Consider the following 18,396-nt stretch of genomic DNA (forward strand, 5'->3'; position numbering starts at 1 on the left):
TAGAAAATGCTGTCTTCTCCTTGGCATGTTCTGCTAAAGCTATTTGCCAATAGCCAGCAGTGAGGTCAAACGTGCTGAGGTACTTGGAGGCACCCAAAGTATCCACCAGCTCATCTGTTCGAGGCAAGGGGTGTGCATCTGTCTTGGTGACAGCATTCAGAGCCCTGTAATCCACGGAGAACCTCAATTCAGAAGTGCCTGCCTTTGGAACCAAAACCACAGGGCTGGACCAAGGACTACTAGAGGGTTCAATCACCCCAAGGTCTAACATCTTGTTGACCTCGGTCTTAATATAAGACCGTCCTTTGTCTGACATCCTGTATCCCCTACTTTTGGTAGGTACACTGTCTCCTGTGTCAATGTTATGTTTGCACCAAGGTGTCAAACCAGGCGACTGTGAAAACAGGGGGGAAAACTGCCTAAGCAAACTTTTCACCTCAGCCTGCTGATCAGAAGTCAGGTGAGGGGCCACTCGGACACCCTCAAAGGAGCTATCTGAAGGACCGCTTTGGAACAGGTCGGGGAGAGGTTCAGACTTCTCTTCCTCAACGTCTGAAGCCAGTAGCAGTGCTGCGATTTCGACTCTTGGGACGAAAGCCTTCAGCCTATTCACGTGAAACACTTTTCGAGCCTGTCCAGGCCGTCCAAGGTCCACTAAATAGTTAACCTCACCCAGGGGCTCCACCACTGTGTAAGGGCCTGACCATTTGTCCTGTAAAGCTAGAGGCCTTATGGGATTCATGATCAGGACTTGCTGACCAGGTGTAAAGTTGATGAGGGAAGCTTTCTGGTCGTACCAATGTTTCACCAGCGCTTGTCCTGCCTTCAATTTATCACTAGCCAAGCCCATCAGAAGTACCATCCGTTTTCTGAGCCCTAGCACATAATCAACTACGTTGGTAGTAACAGGGGGAGTGGGCATCTCCCATCCCTCTTTGACGATGGCTAAGGGTCCCTGTACGGGATGACCGAACAGAAGTTCGAAGGGGCTGAAGCCAAAACCCTCCTGTGGTACCTCTCGGTAGGCAAACAGTAAGCATGGTAAAATAAGATCCCATTTTCTTCTCTGAGGTTCCTCCAGAGCCCCAATCATGCTCTTTAACGTTCTGTTGAAACGTTCCACCAGACCATTGGTCTGGGGGTGGTATGCAGAAGAGAACTTGTAGGTGACCCCACATTCTTTCCACATAGCCTGCATATACTTCGACATAAAGTTGCTGCCACGATCCGACACAACTTCTTTAGGGAAGCCAACCCTAGTAAATATGCAAGTAAAGCTTTTGCAACTGACTTGGCAGTTACAGTTTTCAATGGGATAGCCTGAGGATATCTGGTTGCATGGTTGACCAGCACCAGGATAAACCTATTGCCCGAGGATGTTTGCGGGTCAAGGGGACCAACGATGTCGATCCCTACCCTTTCAAATGGTACCCCCACAACTGGGAGCGGTACCAACGGAGCTTGGATTGTCGTGCCAACCTTACCAGACAACTGGCAGGAGGCACAACTCCTGCAGTGACTTTCTACTTGCACCCCCATCTTGGGCCAGTAGAAGTGCATGGATAACCTTTGCTTGGTCCTCTTCATACCAAGGTGACCAGCAAGGGGCACTTCATGCGCCAACTGCAGGAGGAAGGGCCTAACAGCAAGGGGAACCACCAACCTCCTATGGTCTCCTTCTGTAGACTCTGTGGGCTCACTAGACAGGAGTCCACCTTCCCAATAAATCCTATGCGTCCCAGGAGGCTCACCCTCAAGCTGGGAGCAGGCCTGTCTCCTTAGGCCTTCCAGAGATGGGCACTCACGTTGGCCTTTACTGAATTCGTCCCTATCAGGACCTCCTTCAACTAACAAGTCTTTTAGTTCAGGATGATCGTTGGGGTCAAATACTTCAGGCATCGCCACCTCCTCGTCAGGCCCGGGCGATTGACCAACTTCCTCCACCGCAGTGGTAGGCGAGCTCGGGGGAATATTCTCTTTCCCTCGTCTTGACTTGTCGACTCCTTTCGCCTTGGGTTTCCCCTTCGGCTGGGGCGGCGTATTGGTCTTGGCCAATGCTGCCCGTGCTTGAGACCGTGTGTAGGGTCTTTCGGCCGGGTCTCCTACGAGCCCTAAAGCTCTGAGATCATTACCTAACAAGACCTTTCCCGGGACGTTTCTCTGAATGCTCACTGGAATCCTGACTGCTGTACCATTTAAAGTAAGATTTACAGGTATTACTGGGAATATACGAAGTGGGCCGTCAGCCAACTTAGTGGGCATCAGAGTAGCTCTGGCAACTTCCTCTGAGTCTACCAAGGTAGAATCCACTACAGTGCGACTGCACCCACTATCCCTAAGAGCTGGAGTATCTACTCCATTGATCAGCATACTGTCTTTAAAGTAGTGCTTGGTATTATCCGGAATCCTAGCATAAGCCTCTGCCACTTTAGGCTCCCAGGAACCCAGGGAAACTAAAACTACCTCAGCCTCTATCCCACTGGGAAATGAGTCTGAGGAGAAGGATGCCCCTGTAATCTCTTCTTCCTCGTAGGAGGAGAAGGCCAAATTAGCGGAGTGGACCCCCAAAGGTCTAACCTTACACCGGGGATCCCCCTTCACGTGGTCAGTTGCTCCACAAGCAAAACAAGATCCATTGGGTCTGTTTACATAGGGAGGCTTATTGTAACCAGAGTTCTGTTTCGGAGGCTGACCTCCACTACCCTGTGAGTTCTCTTGTGTCTTACCCTTATTTTTCTTTTTGTGGCCCTTCTGAGAAGAAGATTTATCAGATTCTCCACCCTCCATATCTTTGGACGTTTTCTCTTCCTCCTGCTTACCAGGATGAGTTTTGTCCTTATGGGACACTCGATGTGACACCCATAAGTCTGCTGCAATGGCCAGCTTCTTAGGATCTATCTCCTTCGAATCGGCCAAATGCTGCTTAAGCTCCGGGGAAGAAGATGCAAAAATGTGTTCCAGCATGACAAGATTTATCATGTCTTCGAAGGTAGAAACCTTATAACCTTCGACCCAGCCAGTTAAGTTTTTCAAGGATTCAGTGACATAAGATACCCAAGTACCACCTTCCTTTTTCTTATACTCTCTGAAACGTTTCAAATATTGGGCCGGAGTCTTCCCAAACTTTAAAATGAGAGTTTGCTTTAACATTGCGAAATCAGCTCGCTCAGCCTTCGACATTTCCATAATGGCACTACAGCTAGAATGGGGAAGTCTGCTGAGTAACCAGGCAATCTTATCAGCATTGTCAACTTGTTGAACTTCGCATGCATACTCAAACGCATTCAGACAGTCCATAATGTCATTCCTTTCTTCATACACACTGAGCAGATCTTTCGGAAACCGTGGATGAGAGGAGGCCCCAGACCCATGTCCAGGACCCTTGGACCCATTTGCAACCTGAAGCTTGGCCAGTTCCAACTGGTGATCCCTGTCTTTTTGTTTATCTGCCTGTTCGATTTTTAGTTTGGCTATGCTGAATTCAAGCTCCTGCTGCCTAAACCACAGCTCTTGCTTCTTGAATTCAAGCATAGCCTCCCCATCAGCACTGGCAGAGGAAACATTAGACATCTCGTCCTCCCTGTCCTCGTGGTCGCGATGGATCAGTGCAGCAGCAGAACCGTCGGTTCTACAAGTGAGAGCAGCCCCACCACCTTCCGCACTGTCCTCAGAAGTTATAGTGTCAAGCTGCGCTTCTTGCCACGCCACGATTCTTTGGATCATTTCCAATTTCGTGCCTTGAGAGGAAACACCTCTCTCCGCACACATCTTTTTCAATGTTTCTGATTTGGAAGCATTTAAAGTTAACAAGGTATTTGTTTCCATACTGTTAGATAGGACTATGGCCTTTTTAAAGTTATACTACAACAATTCACTACGTGTCCTGGTTGGAATAACCTGAAATGCCTTAGTTTGTGCGGAACACTGGATACCTTCAGTTGTATCCCACTGCTGTACACCAATTTGTTAAGACGGATTTCTGAACTCTGTCCTGGTGGCGCAGAAGTTCAGAAGGCCAACCTAATTACTTGGAACAGGGTAACCTCTGGACGAGCCAGACCAATCAAGGTAGCGATTGCGGCGGTCAAGACTAGGTCTCAAGAGGGGTGAGGGTGACTGAAAGCCTGCAATGAGCACACAAAGCAAGAACACTTACTAACTACTCCAAACAGTTGTTATATTAAAAATATATACACATTTCAAGGCCTTTAAAACAATGACCGTAGCAAGAAAATCACAATATAACGATAGTAAACCAACACATACCATATCAACACAATATATATACAAATACGACAGTCTCAAGCGTTATAGGCACGAAATGTGTAGTCCACCTAAAAGGGAAGGAAAACAGGCAGTGCGAAATAATGCTTAGAGCCAGTTCGCCTTCAGAGGCACCTAACTAGATGGAAGTCCGAGCCCTGCGAAGAGTGGAGCCTTTTATTCAAAAGTACCTCCACACGCTGGTGCCAACGGGCAAAAGGAGAAGCTCTTCGAGGGAAATCAGGCAGTTCGGTTTAGTGCACAAAAGAAGAAGAACAAGTTCCGCGACTCAAGCGCAGCCTCCACAGTGGGCAGAAGCAGAGCGCGAGTACGGAAAAGGATGCTGTTTTGACACAGCGGGGAAAAGCAATGGGCTCCTGCAGGAGGGCAGATCCTAGCTATGCTACTCACCGGTCCCCGATGCAAGCAGACCCAGGCTTCTCCGCAGCCGTTTCAGTCACTGACAGGTTCAGAAGAGCAGGGAACGCCTCGTCGTCGTGTTGAGTAACAAGACGTCCCAATCGAAGAAACCCGCACAGTTTGTTACCACAGCAGGGCAATGGAGCGGCCGGGTGTATCTGAGCCAAATGTACACTACTCACTTCAGACCTGGGAACGCCAAGTGTACGAAGCGTGTGAGAGTGACAAGGACTCGAAATACTACACAACCTGGCGGCGGTTACAGAGCAAGACTCCCGTGTAAGCTGGTCAGTCAGCTGGATGGCCCAGAGACGCTTCCGAAGGCTTACTGGCAGGAGATGGTGAAGATGCCGAGAATAGCTGTCCCCGCTATTCCAGGGGTCGAAGTACCAGTACAGGCCTTCTGGTTCGATCAAAGGTGAAAAAGGGTTTCACAAGGCGAAAGCAGTGCAGAGGAGAAGTCCTTCAGTGGGTCACCAGCGATTCCTCGGTCCAGCCTCTTGGTTGCAGGATACTTGGCTCCTGTATTCCTTCGTTCGTGAGAACTCAGGAGATCGACATGGTAGTGGTGTTTCCAGCCCCCTCTTATCCACTGTTCCCTTCGCGCCAAAACGGAGGGGACCCAATGGGAGATCCGCTCATCAGCACTCACACCATTCGTGGACCAATCACGGACCACGGTGGTCCCAGCCATTCACACCACCCTAGACTCTCTGGCACCCAGGATGTGTATTGGGACCAGACATCCCAGCCCACATCCTGGAGGCACACACAAGACATGTAGAAGCCCGCGAAAGCATCCGTGTTTCGCGGGAAAATACATGCCCAAATAAGGAAGGCCCTGGGTCGGCTTGACCTGGGGAAGGTGAAGGGAGCAAGACGGTCAGCGGTCAGGACAAAGGAGCCTCGTGGTCTGGCCATTTTGGGAGCCAGGCCACCATTTTGGGTTAAGCGCGAGAAACACGCTCAGAATGCCAAAAGGAGCTCAAAACACAAGATCAGATACAATCCTAAACGAGTATCTAGGGCCTGTAGAAGGGTAGAGACCCAAGAGAGCTGTAACTTAGCTTACAGTGCCCTCTTGTGTCATGTTGCACGAAAGCCGCAACATGATAAAAGAAACTACGGGAAACAGCGTTCCCCGGTACTGACTGTCTTAAGGGCATGTCAGTTTCCCCGTACGAAAGGAGTGAAAGCCCAGAGGAGTGCGGCAGAAGGCTGCACTTCTCTGGCAAAGTCGAGAACAAGGTGAAAAACAACAGCAAAAAGTTTAGGGGTTGCCACATGGAAGGAAAATTACCTACAATTATGAAATCTTTCCTAACAGGTGGCCACAGGGGGGCCGGAGGTAGAGGAGAGAGTAGAGGGAGGACGAGGAGTGGACGAGTGAGTGGACAAGATGTCCTGGGTTTTAGAGATGAAATTAGAAGCCAGGGCCATGCATAGGGACTGGGAGGGGACCGGAGAGGTAGCGACTGCAGCAGGATTGGCCAGCTCCTTGCAGATTTTAAAGTGTTCGGACGAGGCGTTAGATTGCTTGAATGTGGGCTCTCTTCTTAGTGCGGACAGAGAGCCGGTATTGCCTTTGGAGCAGACGGCAGGCCAGTTTGGCAGAGGATGCACAAGAAGCTAGCCATTTCCTCCCAGCCACCCTGCACTTGAGTTTAAGGGTGACGAGGTCAGAGTCATACCAGGAGTTGCATTTGGCTTTGGGCTTCAAGTTGATCTGCATGACAGGTGCAAGAACATCAAGAGTATCAGAGATAGAAGAGTGGAGCATGGAAAGGGCTGTTTCAGGATGTGAGTCAGCCAGAGGAGGAGGAGGGGTGAGAAGGGAATAGTTTCTTACCTGTAACTCCATTTCTCCAGCATTGGTATCTTTCATGGATTCACATGCTTAGAATATTCCCCGTCGTCAGGCTGGGAATCCCCGGTACATTATATAGACCCTTTCCCGTAGGAAAACTTTTTCGACGCTTATGCGTCCTATCCACCTCGTTTTGTATCATGCGTGCCCGCGCCGTCAGGACGCCATGATATAAATACATGACCCGCCCCCGCGCTCCCTCAGATTTCGGCCCCCAAAGTAGTGGGGGAACCGGTTTGCATGTCCAGGGGAGGCAGGAGGGCGCATGTGAATCCATGAAAGATACCAATGCTGGAGAAATGGAGTTACAGGTAAGAAACTATTCCCTTCTCCAGCATTGGATCTGTCATGGATTCACATGCTTAGAATAGATTACATAGCAGTACCATCCCTAAAAGAGGAGGCGTGCATGCAAACCCGCATACTTCTCACAATGCCCGTTCCCTATGGTTGTGTACACAGCATTAATCATTAGCATAGAAAAGCGGACAATATTGAAACACAATTGCAACAGGATCTATCCCCTCAGCCGGGGCTTATCTTATTGGAATAGGTGTCGAAGCACTGTCTGTCCCATCCGGGTATCTTCGGCATGTTGTTGCGACAGGCAGTAATGGCGGGTAAAAGTGTGTGTAGCCGCCCAGGTAGCCGCCATGCAGATGTCCCCCAGCGGGACTCCAGACCACAGCGCCGTCGACGATGCCGCCGCTCTAGTTGAATGAGCTCTTGGCCGTCGTAGAAGAGGCTTCCCTGCCTTGGAATGGCAGTACGAAATGCTAGAGGACACCCATCTTGACAGTCCTTGCTTTGAAATGGCTTTGCCTTTAGCACCCAACCCATAGGCCACGAACAACTGCCTCGTTTCTCTGAAAGGTTGCGTGCGATGAAGATAGAACTTGAGAGCCCTTTTTACCTCCAGTGTGTGTAACGTACGCTCCGCTCCCGAGCATGGTTCTGGAAAAAACGTAGGTAAGACAATAGAGGAGTGTTTATGGGACACTGACGGAGCTTTCGGTATGAACTGTGGGTTAGTGGCTAGGACCACCTTGTTCTTGAAAAAACGTAAGTACGGTGGGTCTACCATTAGAGCTTGGATTTCTGAAATACGTCGGGCTGAAGTGATGGCGACCAGGAAGGCCAACTTCCACGACAAAAACTTTAGAGACGATGATGACATTGGTTCAAAGGGAGGTTTCATAAGAGACGCTAACACCAGGTTGAGGCTCCACGCCGGAGGAAATTTCTTCTCTGGAGGAAAACTCCGAAATAGGCCCTTAAGGAAGTGCTTAATCAGGCGGTCGCTGAATAATGGTGTGGAATGTCGTTGAGGTGTAAACCTGGAAATGGCGGCCAGGTGTACTTTTATCGACGATACCGATAGGCCCTTTTGAGCTAAGAACAGCAAGTATGGAAGGAGCTGTTCCGGCTTCATCGACTGCGGAACCAAACCTGGTTGATCCGAGCACCACTGACAGAACCTCCTCCATTTGTACGAGTATGAGGTGTTTGTGGAAGGTGCTCTTGCCGCTTGCAGAATACGCCGACATTCCTCCGGAATCGTTAGCTGACCAAATTCAGCGAAGTCAGGAGCCAGGCCGTCAATTTGAGGCTGTCCGGGTCTTGATGCCAAACAATCCCCTCCTGTCGAGACAGAAGGTTGGGGGTCCTCTTCGGTTCCGCCGCCGCTAGGTGCAGTAGGTCTGAAAACCACACCTGTCTGGCCCAGTACAGGGCCACCAGAATCACCCGACATGGGTACTTGAGGATCCATTGCAATGTCCTCCGGATAAGGGGAAATGGAGGGAATGTGTACAGGAATTTGTTCGTCCATGGAAAGGAGAACGCATCCCCCAGAGAGCCCTGCTGAGGCCATCTGCTTGCATACTGCAGGCATTTCCTGTTGTCCCTCGTCGCGAACAGATCGATGGAGGGATGTCCCCACTTCTTGAATACGTGTTGTATTTGCTGGTCGTTCAGCACCCATTCGTGAACATCGTTCAGTTCTCTGCTGAGGGCATCGGCCTCCACATTTCTCATGCCTGGCAGGTGTAACGCCAAGATTTGCATGTTGTGTTGCAGTGCCCAATGCCAGATTTTTTGTGCCTCCGTCGACAGGGACCTGGACCGTGTCCCTCCTTGCTTCCTCAAGTAAAACATTGTAGTTGTGTTGTCCGTCATGACACGCACCACTGAGTTCCTCAACTGAGGAAGGAATGATTTTAGAGCCCATCGCACCGCTCTCAGTTCCAGCAGGTTGATATGCAGGGAGGACTCTTGTAACGACCACCGGCCTTGTACCTGCAACGTATCCAGATGAGCTCCCCATCCGCTCAACGATGCATCCGTCACCACCGTCTTCTGGAACTCCGGCTCCACCAGAGGCATTCCTTTCGTTAGATGAGAAGACGCTTTCCACCAGCAGAGTGCTTGTACTAGTTGCTCGTCGACGACCAGTCTGTCGGACCAGCGACCTTGACTCTGCGCCCAACGGTCCGCTAGAAATTCCTGGCAAGGCCTCATAAACAGACGGCAGTTGTTTATCAACGGAATGCAGGATGACATAGTCCCTAGCAGGGACATGTATCTGCGCACCGATACCCTGGTACCGCATTGCCATTCCGACGCCTTGCTTTGTAATTTCTGTACTCTCTCGCTGGACTGTTCCGTGTTTGTTCCGTGGACGAACCTCTGACCAGCCAGTCGTCTAGATAGGGATAGACGTGGTGACCTTCCTTTCTTAAAGGGGCCGCTATAGGGGCCAGACACTTGGTGAACGTCCTGGGGGCGGACTTGAGACTGAACGGGAGGACCTTGAACTGGAAATGCTTTCGTCCGACGACGAACCTTAAATATCTCCTGTGTCGTGGACGTATTGGGATGTGAAAATAGGCGTCTTGAAGGTCCAGCGACGACAGATAATCCTTGGGTTGCACCGACCTGATAACCTCCTGGAGCTTTAGCATTTTGAATTTTAAGCTCTTTAGCCATTTGGTGAGTACCCTCAGGTCGAGAATGGGCCTCCATTTTCCATTTGGCTTCTTGACAACGAAGAACCTGGAATAAACTCTGTTTCCTTCCTGTGCCACAGGAACCTTTTCTACCGCTCCCTTTTTTAGCATAAGCTCCACCTCTTGTCGTAGGACCCGAAGGTGGGGCTGGGCCGAAAACACCGGCGGAAGACGTGGAGGTTTGTCTTTGAATTGTAGCGCATGACCCATGCGAATCGTGTCCAGAACCCATCGATCTGTGGTGATGCATTTCCATTGGGCGATATGATGAGAGACTCGGCCCCCCAGGATGTTCCGAAGGCCGTCATTGGTTGCCGGTTTGCTTGCCCTTCGTCGAAGAGGAACCCGAGCCCCGTCTTCTGGAGGCTTGATAATCTCTACCTCTTCGTGCCGACTGGGATGCACGTCTGAAACCTTGTGAAGAGTACGAGGACCTGTTAAATCCCCGGTCCCAAGAGGCTCCAAAGCGGGAGTTTCCAGAAGCACCCCTGAATGGGCGAAAGGAGCGAAAATTTCTACCTGTCTGGAGGGCTCCCAGAGACCTAGCAGTATCCGTGTCTTCCTTCATCCCCTTCAAGGCTTCATCTACCTTTTCTCCGAACAGATGTTCTCCTTCACATGGCATGTCAAGGACTTTGTATTGGACTTCGGGACGGAAAGTAGTACATTTGAGCCACGCTTGTCGACGAAGTACTACGCCATGATTGATCTGTTTGAAACCAGACTCTGCTAGGTCAACTGCAATATTAATTGCGTGGTTCGAAGCCTCCTCGCCATCTCGTACAAGTAACATGGCTGCTTTTCGGTGTTCTTCTGGCAGATGTTCTAGGATAGGGGCTAGTTTGTGCCACATTTCTCTATCGTATCTTGATACGATAGCCAAAGAATTGGCTGCCCTTACCGTCGTCGCGCCAACTGAGAGCACCTTTTTTCCAAAGGCGTCCTGCCTTCTGGCCTCGCTTTCTGGTGGGGTCGAACATTTTTGTTGTACTCTGGCCTTCCTAGCCCCTGCCGCCAACACCACGGAGTCTGACAGAGGTTGTGCCGTTAGACATTTTGGAGTGGACTCCGGAGCTTTAAACTTTTTCTCAATACGCCCCTTGATAGCCGGCTCCGAGAACGGATGGCGCATCGTCTTGAGGCCTTCTTGCCACACGTGGTCCAGAATTGGGATGGCAAAAACCAATTTCCTCCTTTGACCCATATGATCAAAGAGAAAACAGTCTTTCTTTTGTTCCTCAGGAATCAAGCCGAACTCGGAACACGCCTTTCCCATCATGGCGTGGAAGGCTCCCACATCATCCGGAGGAGACGGTTGTGCCTGGCTCCTCGTAGACTCTACCTCCACATCCGAATTCCATGTTGGGTCTCTCGACGGTGACAGGGAAATGTCTGACCCTGAGTCACCCTGGATAGAATCAGACTCCGAAAGCTCACCCTCCTCCTGCGCTCGAGGACGATCCTTCGCCACCTGGGAGGCCGATGGGCTTTTGGTCGTCGAGCGGGCCGTTTGAGCTTGTTCGTCGACGGAAGGTACAGGAAATAGCGACGATGAGGTCCCAGGTTGAGGGATCTGCGTATCCAGACGCTGTAGGAGCTTCTGCAGCGTATTAAGAACATCCAGAGACAAGACCGTCTGGGGGGTCAGCAACGTCGAGGATAGAGGGACCATACCCCCACTCGCCGTCGTCGAAGTGGAAGGCCGTAAGCCCAAATCCGACGGCTGTAAAACCATGCCACATTCCCCTTCCGCCGACAGCGTCGACAAGGCCGTGTCCGGCTGCAGTAAGACTTCAGGGGGGACCGGGTCGTAGACCTCTGGTTGCCAAGCCATAGACTGAGTCGCCGTCGACGAAGGAATCCCCACCGCTGCAGCCTGAACAGTAATAGGCATCGTCAACGACACCGGTGTCGACGAGCAAGTAGCCAGCGCCGAGACTTTAGACTTGGAAGCCGATTTCGATGCCGATTTCCCGGCTGAAGAATCCCGACTCATGGAAGACCTATGACGGTCCCCTGAGGAGGATTTTGACGTCGCTTGCCTCACCGTCTTAGATAATGAGGAGGAGGAGGACTTTTTGAGTGATGAGGAAGACCCAGCATGCTTCCCCGTATGCTTGTCATCAGGGAGGTTGTCGACTGGCCGTACCTTCTTCGAGGGAGGTTCCGACTTGCTCCTGGAGGCCGTTGAGCCAACTTCTGATGCCAGATAGGCACCCGCTCCATCGTTAAGCCAGTCGACCAACCTTCTTTTTCTGTCTTTAAGGGTTTTTTGGGAGAAACCCTGGCATATCTCACATGTATCCGCCGTGTGGTGCGGGTGGAGACAGTAGATACAATCCATGTGGGCATCACCTTCATAGACTTTTTTGAGTCCACATGTCGCACAAGGGCGAAATAACGCTTTTCCGGACATAATTCTCCAGAATATAACGTCGCCGAAGCGAAAGAAAAAACAACCTAATTTCTACTAGTAGTAACCACGAGGATCCCACTGCTTTGAAAGACGGTTGAAATCTGAGGGAGCGCGGGGGCGGGTCCTGTATTTATATCATGGCGTCCTGACGGCGCGGGCACGCATGATACAAAACGAGGTGGATAGGACGCATAAGCGTCGAAAAAGTTTTCCTACGGGAAAGGGTCTATATAATGTACCGGGGATTCCCAGCCTGACGACGGGGAATATTCTAAGCATGTGAATCCATGAAAGATCCAATGCTGGAGAAAGGGGCGGCAAAAGCCTCAACTGACACACACTTCATGGGTCAGATGATCGAGAAGGTAGGTGGCAGTGCTGGAGTTGGCTTGGCCTGAGGGGTAGAGAGGGAGAGATGGGAGGAAAGGAGAAAGTGATCACTCCAGGAGAGAGGAGTGGTGAGGGGGATAGAGAGGGGGAGGTCTGAGGAGATCGGAACATGCAGAGGGTGGCCTGCAGGGTGAGTCCGGACAACGGGGAGGATAGAAAGAGAGAGCGAGTCGCAGAGGTCGCAAAAGAGTCCAGAGGAGGGACAGGAAGCATCCAGGTGGATGTTAAACTCTTCAAGAAGGAGGAGTTGAGTGGTCGAGGCCAGGAGGGAGGAGGAGAGGTCTGCCCACTCCGAGAGGAAGGAGGTGATCTGACCAGGTGGCCGATAGATAGTAGCCACAGTAAGAGAGTGGCCAGAAGAGAGAGAGAGCCTGCAGACAAGGCATTTGAAAGAGGAGTAGGCCTGCATAGGAATGACAGAGGCAGGAATCCACTCCGGGAAGATCAAGGCTACACCGCCTCTGGAATGGTTGGATCTGGGCACGGAGAGGATCTAGTAGCCATCAGGGAGGAGAGTGTCAAAGCTTGTGACAGAGCTGGCCGTGAACCATGTCTCGGTGAGACCAAAGACAATGAGATCAAGTTCTTCCAGGAGGGGGCAGATGTCAGAGGATTGTTTGACAGCTGAGCGAGAGTTGAGAGTGGCAATATGGAGAAGGTTACCAACCTTGAAAGACTTCCGGGGAATGGTACAAATCAGAAGTACGCCCTGCAGAGGTGTAGAAGGAGCCTGAGAAGGGGCAGAAGAGGAAGGAGAAGAGGGCAAGGTAGCCAAGGAGGAGGCAGAGGGGGGGAGGCAAGGAAGTGAGAAGGGACCGCAGGAGAAGATAGGAATTGATGAGGCATGGGAAGCGTCTATCAAAGAGGAGAAGGTTGGCCTGAGGGCCTTGGACCAAGACGGTGCCATTCAGATAAACATTAATGATGACATTAGAGGAGTGGAAGGGGGCCAGGAGGGCCTCCCACCGGGTGCCACCATTAATGGGAGAAGAAGAGAAAGGAGAGAACACAGAAAACATATGAAGAGCCCATAGGTCTGGCGAGGGAACAACAAAGAGAATGTTGTGAGGGTCTGTCTGGAGGAAGCACTGGTATAGGTGTCAGCAATAGTGTGGCCTGGGTTGGAGACCAGGATATTCTTTTTGAACTTCTTCCTACCAGACCATGTAAGGAAAGCAGGATAGTCGATAGAGAAGCAGTTTGAAAAGATAGGAGAAACAGAGAGCGCCATAGAGTAGGTGGGGGAAGAGGAGAGAGGAAGAGGGGTGGAGGGGAAAGGTGGGGGGAGACACTAGGGGAGGTCACAAAGAGGGATGCAAGCAGACGAGACGGAAAGGGACAAGACAATAGTGGACGATTGACTAAGTAGACAAGAGCTCATATGGAAGACCAGGCAGAAAACAAGGCAGTCCAGTAAGCAAATCAGGTTCCTATGGCATCAGGAACAGAGCAGTAATTAAAAGGAGAACCTAGAGGAGGGTGGAGCACAGCAGAACAAAGAAGAATATACAAAAGTACAAAGCAGTCGACACATGTAAACCTAGAGTGCAGAACAGTGGTTAATGACGCCCATTAAGACACTTGTAAAATTAAAACGTTTATATGTTTTGCTGATGGCCTTTCACCAACCTATGGATATAGTTTACTTTCATGATGTATATTGACTTGAAGCATACCACTTATTTTCCTAAACCTGTTCTCAACTGGCAAAATGACACATTTGTTCTAGAAATATTCGGCTTGTCACCTGCTTATTTCTTATTTGGTTTATTTCTGAAGCCACTGTTGGCCACTCCTTGTGTATCTTTCCTGATCCCCCTATCATGCTTTTTTCCAACCAACCACAGTCTCCTCAGTAGCTTCCCCTCCGCTGCCTCTCACTCCCAGGCCGTAGGGCTCATATTTCCCAGATGTATCGCATTATTGGCGCCAGGCGTCATGACTGCCTCCTCATTCTCATCTTTCGTCCTTCCCTCATCTGTTGCCCCTCCCACCGCTCCCCTCTTCGCCATCGCGATGCCCTTACCGTCCTGCTGCGGCTGGTCAGCTCGGGTGGGACGGTTCCGAACCGGGCGGTGGCAGAAAACCGCGTAGTCTGCATCGAATCTCTGGGAGATCAGAAAATAACAGAACGAGGCGGGGGGCGGGGGGCGGTACAGGCAGTGCGAGGATGTGTCGCCGTTGTGTGGGCGAAGCCGTGAAGGCATGGGTGACGTGGTCGAGGGGTACACCTAGAGACTGCGCCTAATTAACAATATCAGGCCTTGGATGTCCGAAATTACGGTGAAACTATTGAAGAATAGTAGCGATTTTCACTGGTAACTTTAGCACGTACCAGCCGAAAGACAGATAATTATTATTCTAAATTGATGTTTTGGTTCATTTCATCGCCCGTGAAAATCCCCTACTCTTAACTCAAATGAAGGAGAAAGGACCTTTTTCGCGAAAACAAGCCTCTTACAATACCCAAACTTGTCTTACATATGAGCATCAAAAAAGGTAAGTTAGATACCGTCTTTACTCCCCACATCTCTTGATGGGGAGGTGATGGGGATGACCTAAAAATTATGGAGACCAGAATCTTGTATGGCCCTTAGGGCACAGTAAGACAGGAATCCAGTGTGGCCATTGAGAAGATCATTACACAAATGAAGGTTGCTACAGGGAAGGTTTATGAATTAATCATAACTTCTGGCATTTTGCATACCCTCCAGACCATCGTTTTTCAGCCTGCTTTGTCAGCAAAGGAGGGGAAAGGCCATATGCAAACGAGGTTTGATCCAACCCCAGAGGTGCAATCCAGCCTGAAGTGCTAGCTAACCTCCCTTCTAAATTAGTCCACAAGCAACTTCAGACATGTTTTGTCCTTATTGGGCTTCATCAGTGAAGTGTAACTTGGGTCTCTAGACACAGCAGGCTCGGAACCCATATGTGGGCCTACCTGTCCTGTTTGGTGCGGCCTTTGCACAACTGAAGGTTACTAGCTGGAAAGCTCTGAATTAATCATAACCTCTGGCATTGTTTTGAACAACCAAAACCATCGTTTTCAGCACAGGATGCCCAGTTAGCACAAACTCTCTTGAATTGTGTAGGTTGCCTATTTGCACAGTGGAGACAGATTTTATTATGTCCACACAAAATGTTGGGTGAAGGGTTATGAATTATTCTTAACCACTGGCATTACTCTGGGTGAACCTTCCACACAATCGTTTCTTAGTCCATCTGCTGCTGTAGCAGAAGGGACCAGCCATATGCAAATCAGTCTTGATCCTGCCACCAAATAGCAGCAGAATAGCTCAAAGTGGTGGGACATATCTCTTCTACACAGAAACACAAGCAAAGCTAGACTTGTTTTGGCTGCAGCTTGGTGTCCTATGGCTCAGCGAGCAGATTTCATTATGACCAGTTAGCACTTTGGTATGCCGGTGGGGGCACTTAGCCAATCAGCCTGTTTGTAACATAGATGTTATTCTCCAATATAACAACCACATTTGGGACTGCCTTTGCCTTCCACGGTTGTCATTGACTAGAATCCGACTCCCACGCTAGCAGTTAATCCAATTGCATCTGGGAGTGTAAAACGAGTGTGTAAAATCACATTTGCACACAAAAAATAACACAGATCAAATTTTTATCACCACATCCTTTAACAACTTGCCTGTTTTTCCATATTAATTAGAGCCATATAATCTGCGCAAAAAATTGACTAAGTGCAAAAGGTTGTGGTGATGGCGATGCAGCAGGTTAGGTTAAAAACAAGTGGCTTTAGTACCTGTGACTTAAAATTGGTGGGGGTAATAGGTTTGCTCAGGCCCTTTGTCGAATGGGAAATCGTATTATACCCTCTAGAATATATATATATATATTGGCCTAGGCCAAGTCGCTCTGCAAGGAAATCTGCGTTGCAAGGTCTTGACCTTAGATCTGTGTAAGCCGCCATTTTAGGTTCATCCGCCATTTTAGATTCTCTCTCTAAAGTCACCCTGTGTTCTAAAATGGTGGACAGTGTCGTTTTGAATGCAACATTGCCGCCTTGACCTCTGTGTATAAGTTAATATGTAAACTGCCTGCAGGCCAAATAGGGTCATGTACTGAGACTTTGTCCTTCGTTGACCTGTGTATAAAGGATTACCTGTACCAACAAGACTAATCCATGAACGTATATTGTGCACAATACTGTCCGAGTATCCTATATGAACACTTGTTTTACTATATTGTATAAAGTTATGTGCAGAGGCTCAACGCGTAATCCAAAGACACACTGTTGCTATTGTAACTTGTTTGCGAATATGTTGAGGATAACCCCTAAATGTATAGCTGCATAAATTAGGGCACGAACTTGGCATGAACCTCTAGCCCATGGAAATGGTTAACCTGCAAGTGGGTTGAACATCAGATAACATACTGAATAAAAGGCACAACTATTCTGATGTACAGCCCCACTCACTTCCCACACCGAACGTGCTGGTATTCGCTGTGGTGAACTGAGGGCCTGATAGCTATCCGATACTCTGTTTCTTTGAAAACTGTTCAGTTACTTTGAATAAAGGTCTGTGTATCTTTCTTTGTAACCCGCGTTTGGTGTATTTCCTTTGGGGTACTCAGCCTCGCCATCTTCTTTTTGCTTTCACAGATTACTTGGGCTGTGGGCTTTTACCGGCAGGGTCAGCCCATTGGCTGGGTTATTATAGCTGTAGCATGACTAGATTGCATTATACATATGTAGCAATGTAAGAACAAACATTATTTTCAGTTTGTACAGTAAGATCAAATTCAATTTTGTCAAGTTAGAAAAGTAAGGCCAGATTCCATGATGCACAGCATGACTAGATTATTTTATGGGCAGTCAGCAATGCAAGAAAATATGTAGTTCAGATTCCATGATGCCCAGTTAGAATAGGACAGCAAGATTCCTAAACACCCAGTTGGCAGAGTACGGTCAGATTCCATTCTATGTCAAGACAGGAGGCGAGCATTATTCTTTCTTTCTTTACTACTGCTCTCACATTTCAAAAATGTTAAACATTTTTAACTCAAAACACATTTTTTGTTCCCACAGAAGCTCATTCGGAGTTCAAAACAAAAAAGAGTTAAAAAAATGTTCCAAAACTACAAATCCCCATAATCCTTGTGTTCTGGGTAGTCCTGGGCCATTCCTCCTGGCTTACCAGGATCTGCCCTGTGTATAAGTAAGCCTCCTTCACAAGACTACTCTGCTTTCTTTGTTGCTGCTTCAAGATAAGTGAATCTTTGGTGGAGAGGAAGTGGAGCAGAAGTGGTCGTTCATGGTGGAAGTGGCAGTATGTTTTCCATTTGTATTGTGGGGAGGAATCTGTGACCTGATTGCTACTCGAGTCACCATAAAATCCTCATTGCAGCACTGAGTGTGCGTGGAGCAGAAGTGGTCGTTCGTGGTCTGTCGGGGTAGGGAGATGTTAGGCAGAAACCTGTGCAGTTCCCTTGGGGAACACTGCAAAAGATTTAAGACTACAGGTAGAGCAGTAAACCCCTTTGGTAGCAGCCTGTACCACCCAGATTTACCTGGTAGCTGTGGCTGAGCAGTCAGACTTCTCTCAAGAAGAGTTAGGCAGTATGCAAAGTATACACAATATGTACCAAAACACAATAGCACAAGCAAACACTGACCAGAGCTTGGTTTCAAAAGTATATAGTTATTTATTTAAAATACACATAAGTTAAAAACACTCTAGCAAAAATATAGTAAAAACACTTCAACACAGTTATAATGAAAGTAAATTCAATCCTTTCTCCTATTTAGACAACTCTAGGTTAACACCACTTAATTAAAACAGAGGTGAGTGCTTAACGTTAGATGACACTCTAGTAGTTTCCAAGAAAGGGAGAGAAAAAGCAGAAATAGGTTAGACACACCACTCTAAGGTCCAGAACACTTGCAATAGGCTTAAAGAAGAATAAAGTCACAGGTGAGCAAAAGTCACTAGGCAGGGCCCACTCTTAGAGTAGCCGGAGCGAAAATGTGCCCAAGATCACACTGTTAGTTAGAGATTCCA

At 49.1% G+C, this 18,396-nt stretch overlaps 1 protein-coding gene across 2 annotated transcripts in view; it reads right to left on the bottom strand.

Annotated features, from left to right (window-relative positions):
* Window positions 1-14,474, bottom strand: part of LOC138566733 (protein split ends-like) — a 611,843-nt gene extending 597,369 nt beyond the window's left edge. The window contains exon 1 of one of the 2 annotated variants that reach the window (XM_069644359.1): window positions 14,391-14,474. The gene's annotated coding sequence lies outside the window, so the exon portion shown is untranslated. The remainder of the gene's footprint in view (window positions 1-14,390) is intronic. The other variant, XM_069644358.1, reaches the window with a different exon arrangement.
* Between the last annotated feature and the right edge of the window lie 3,922 nt (window positions 14,475-18,396).

The sequence above is a fragment of the Ambystoma mexicanum genome, chromosome 2p, assembly GCF_040938575.1.
Source record: "Ambystoma mexicanum isolate Mex_15411 chromosome 2p, UKY_AmexF1_1, whole genome shotgun sequence".
In the NCBI taxonomy this organism is placed as follows: Eukaryota; Metazoa; Chordata; class Amphibia; order Caudata; family Ambystomatidae; genus Ambystoma; species Ambystoma mexicanum.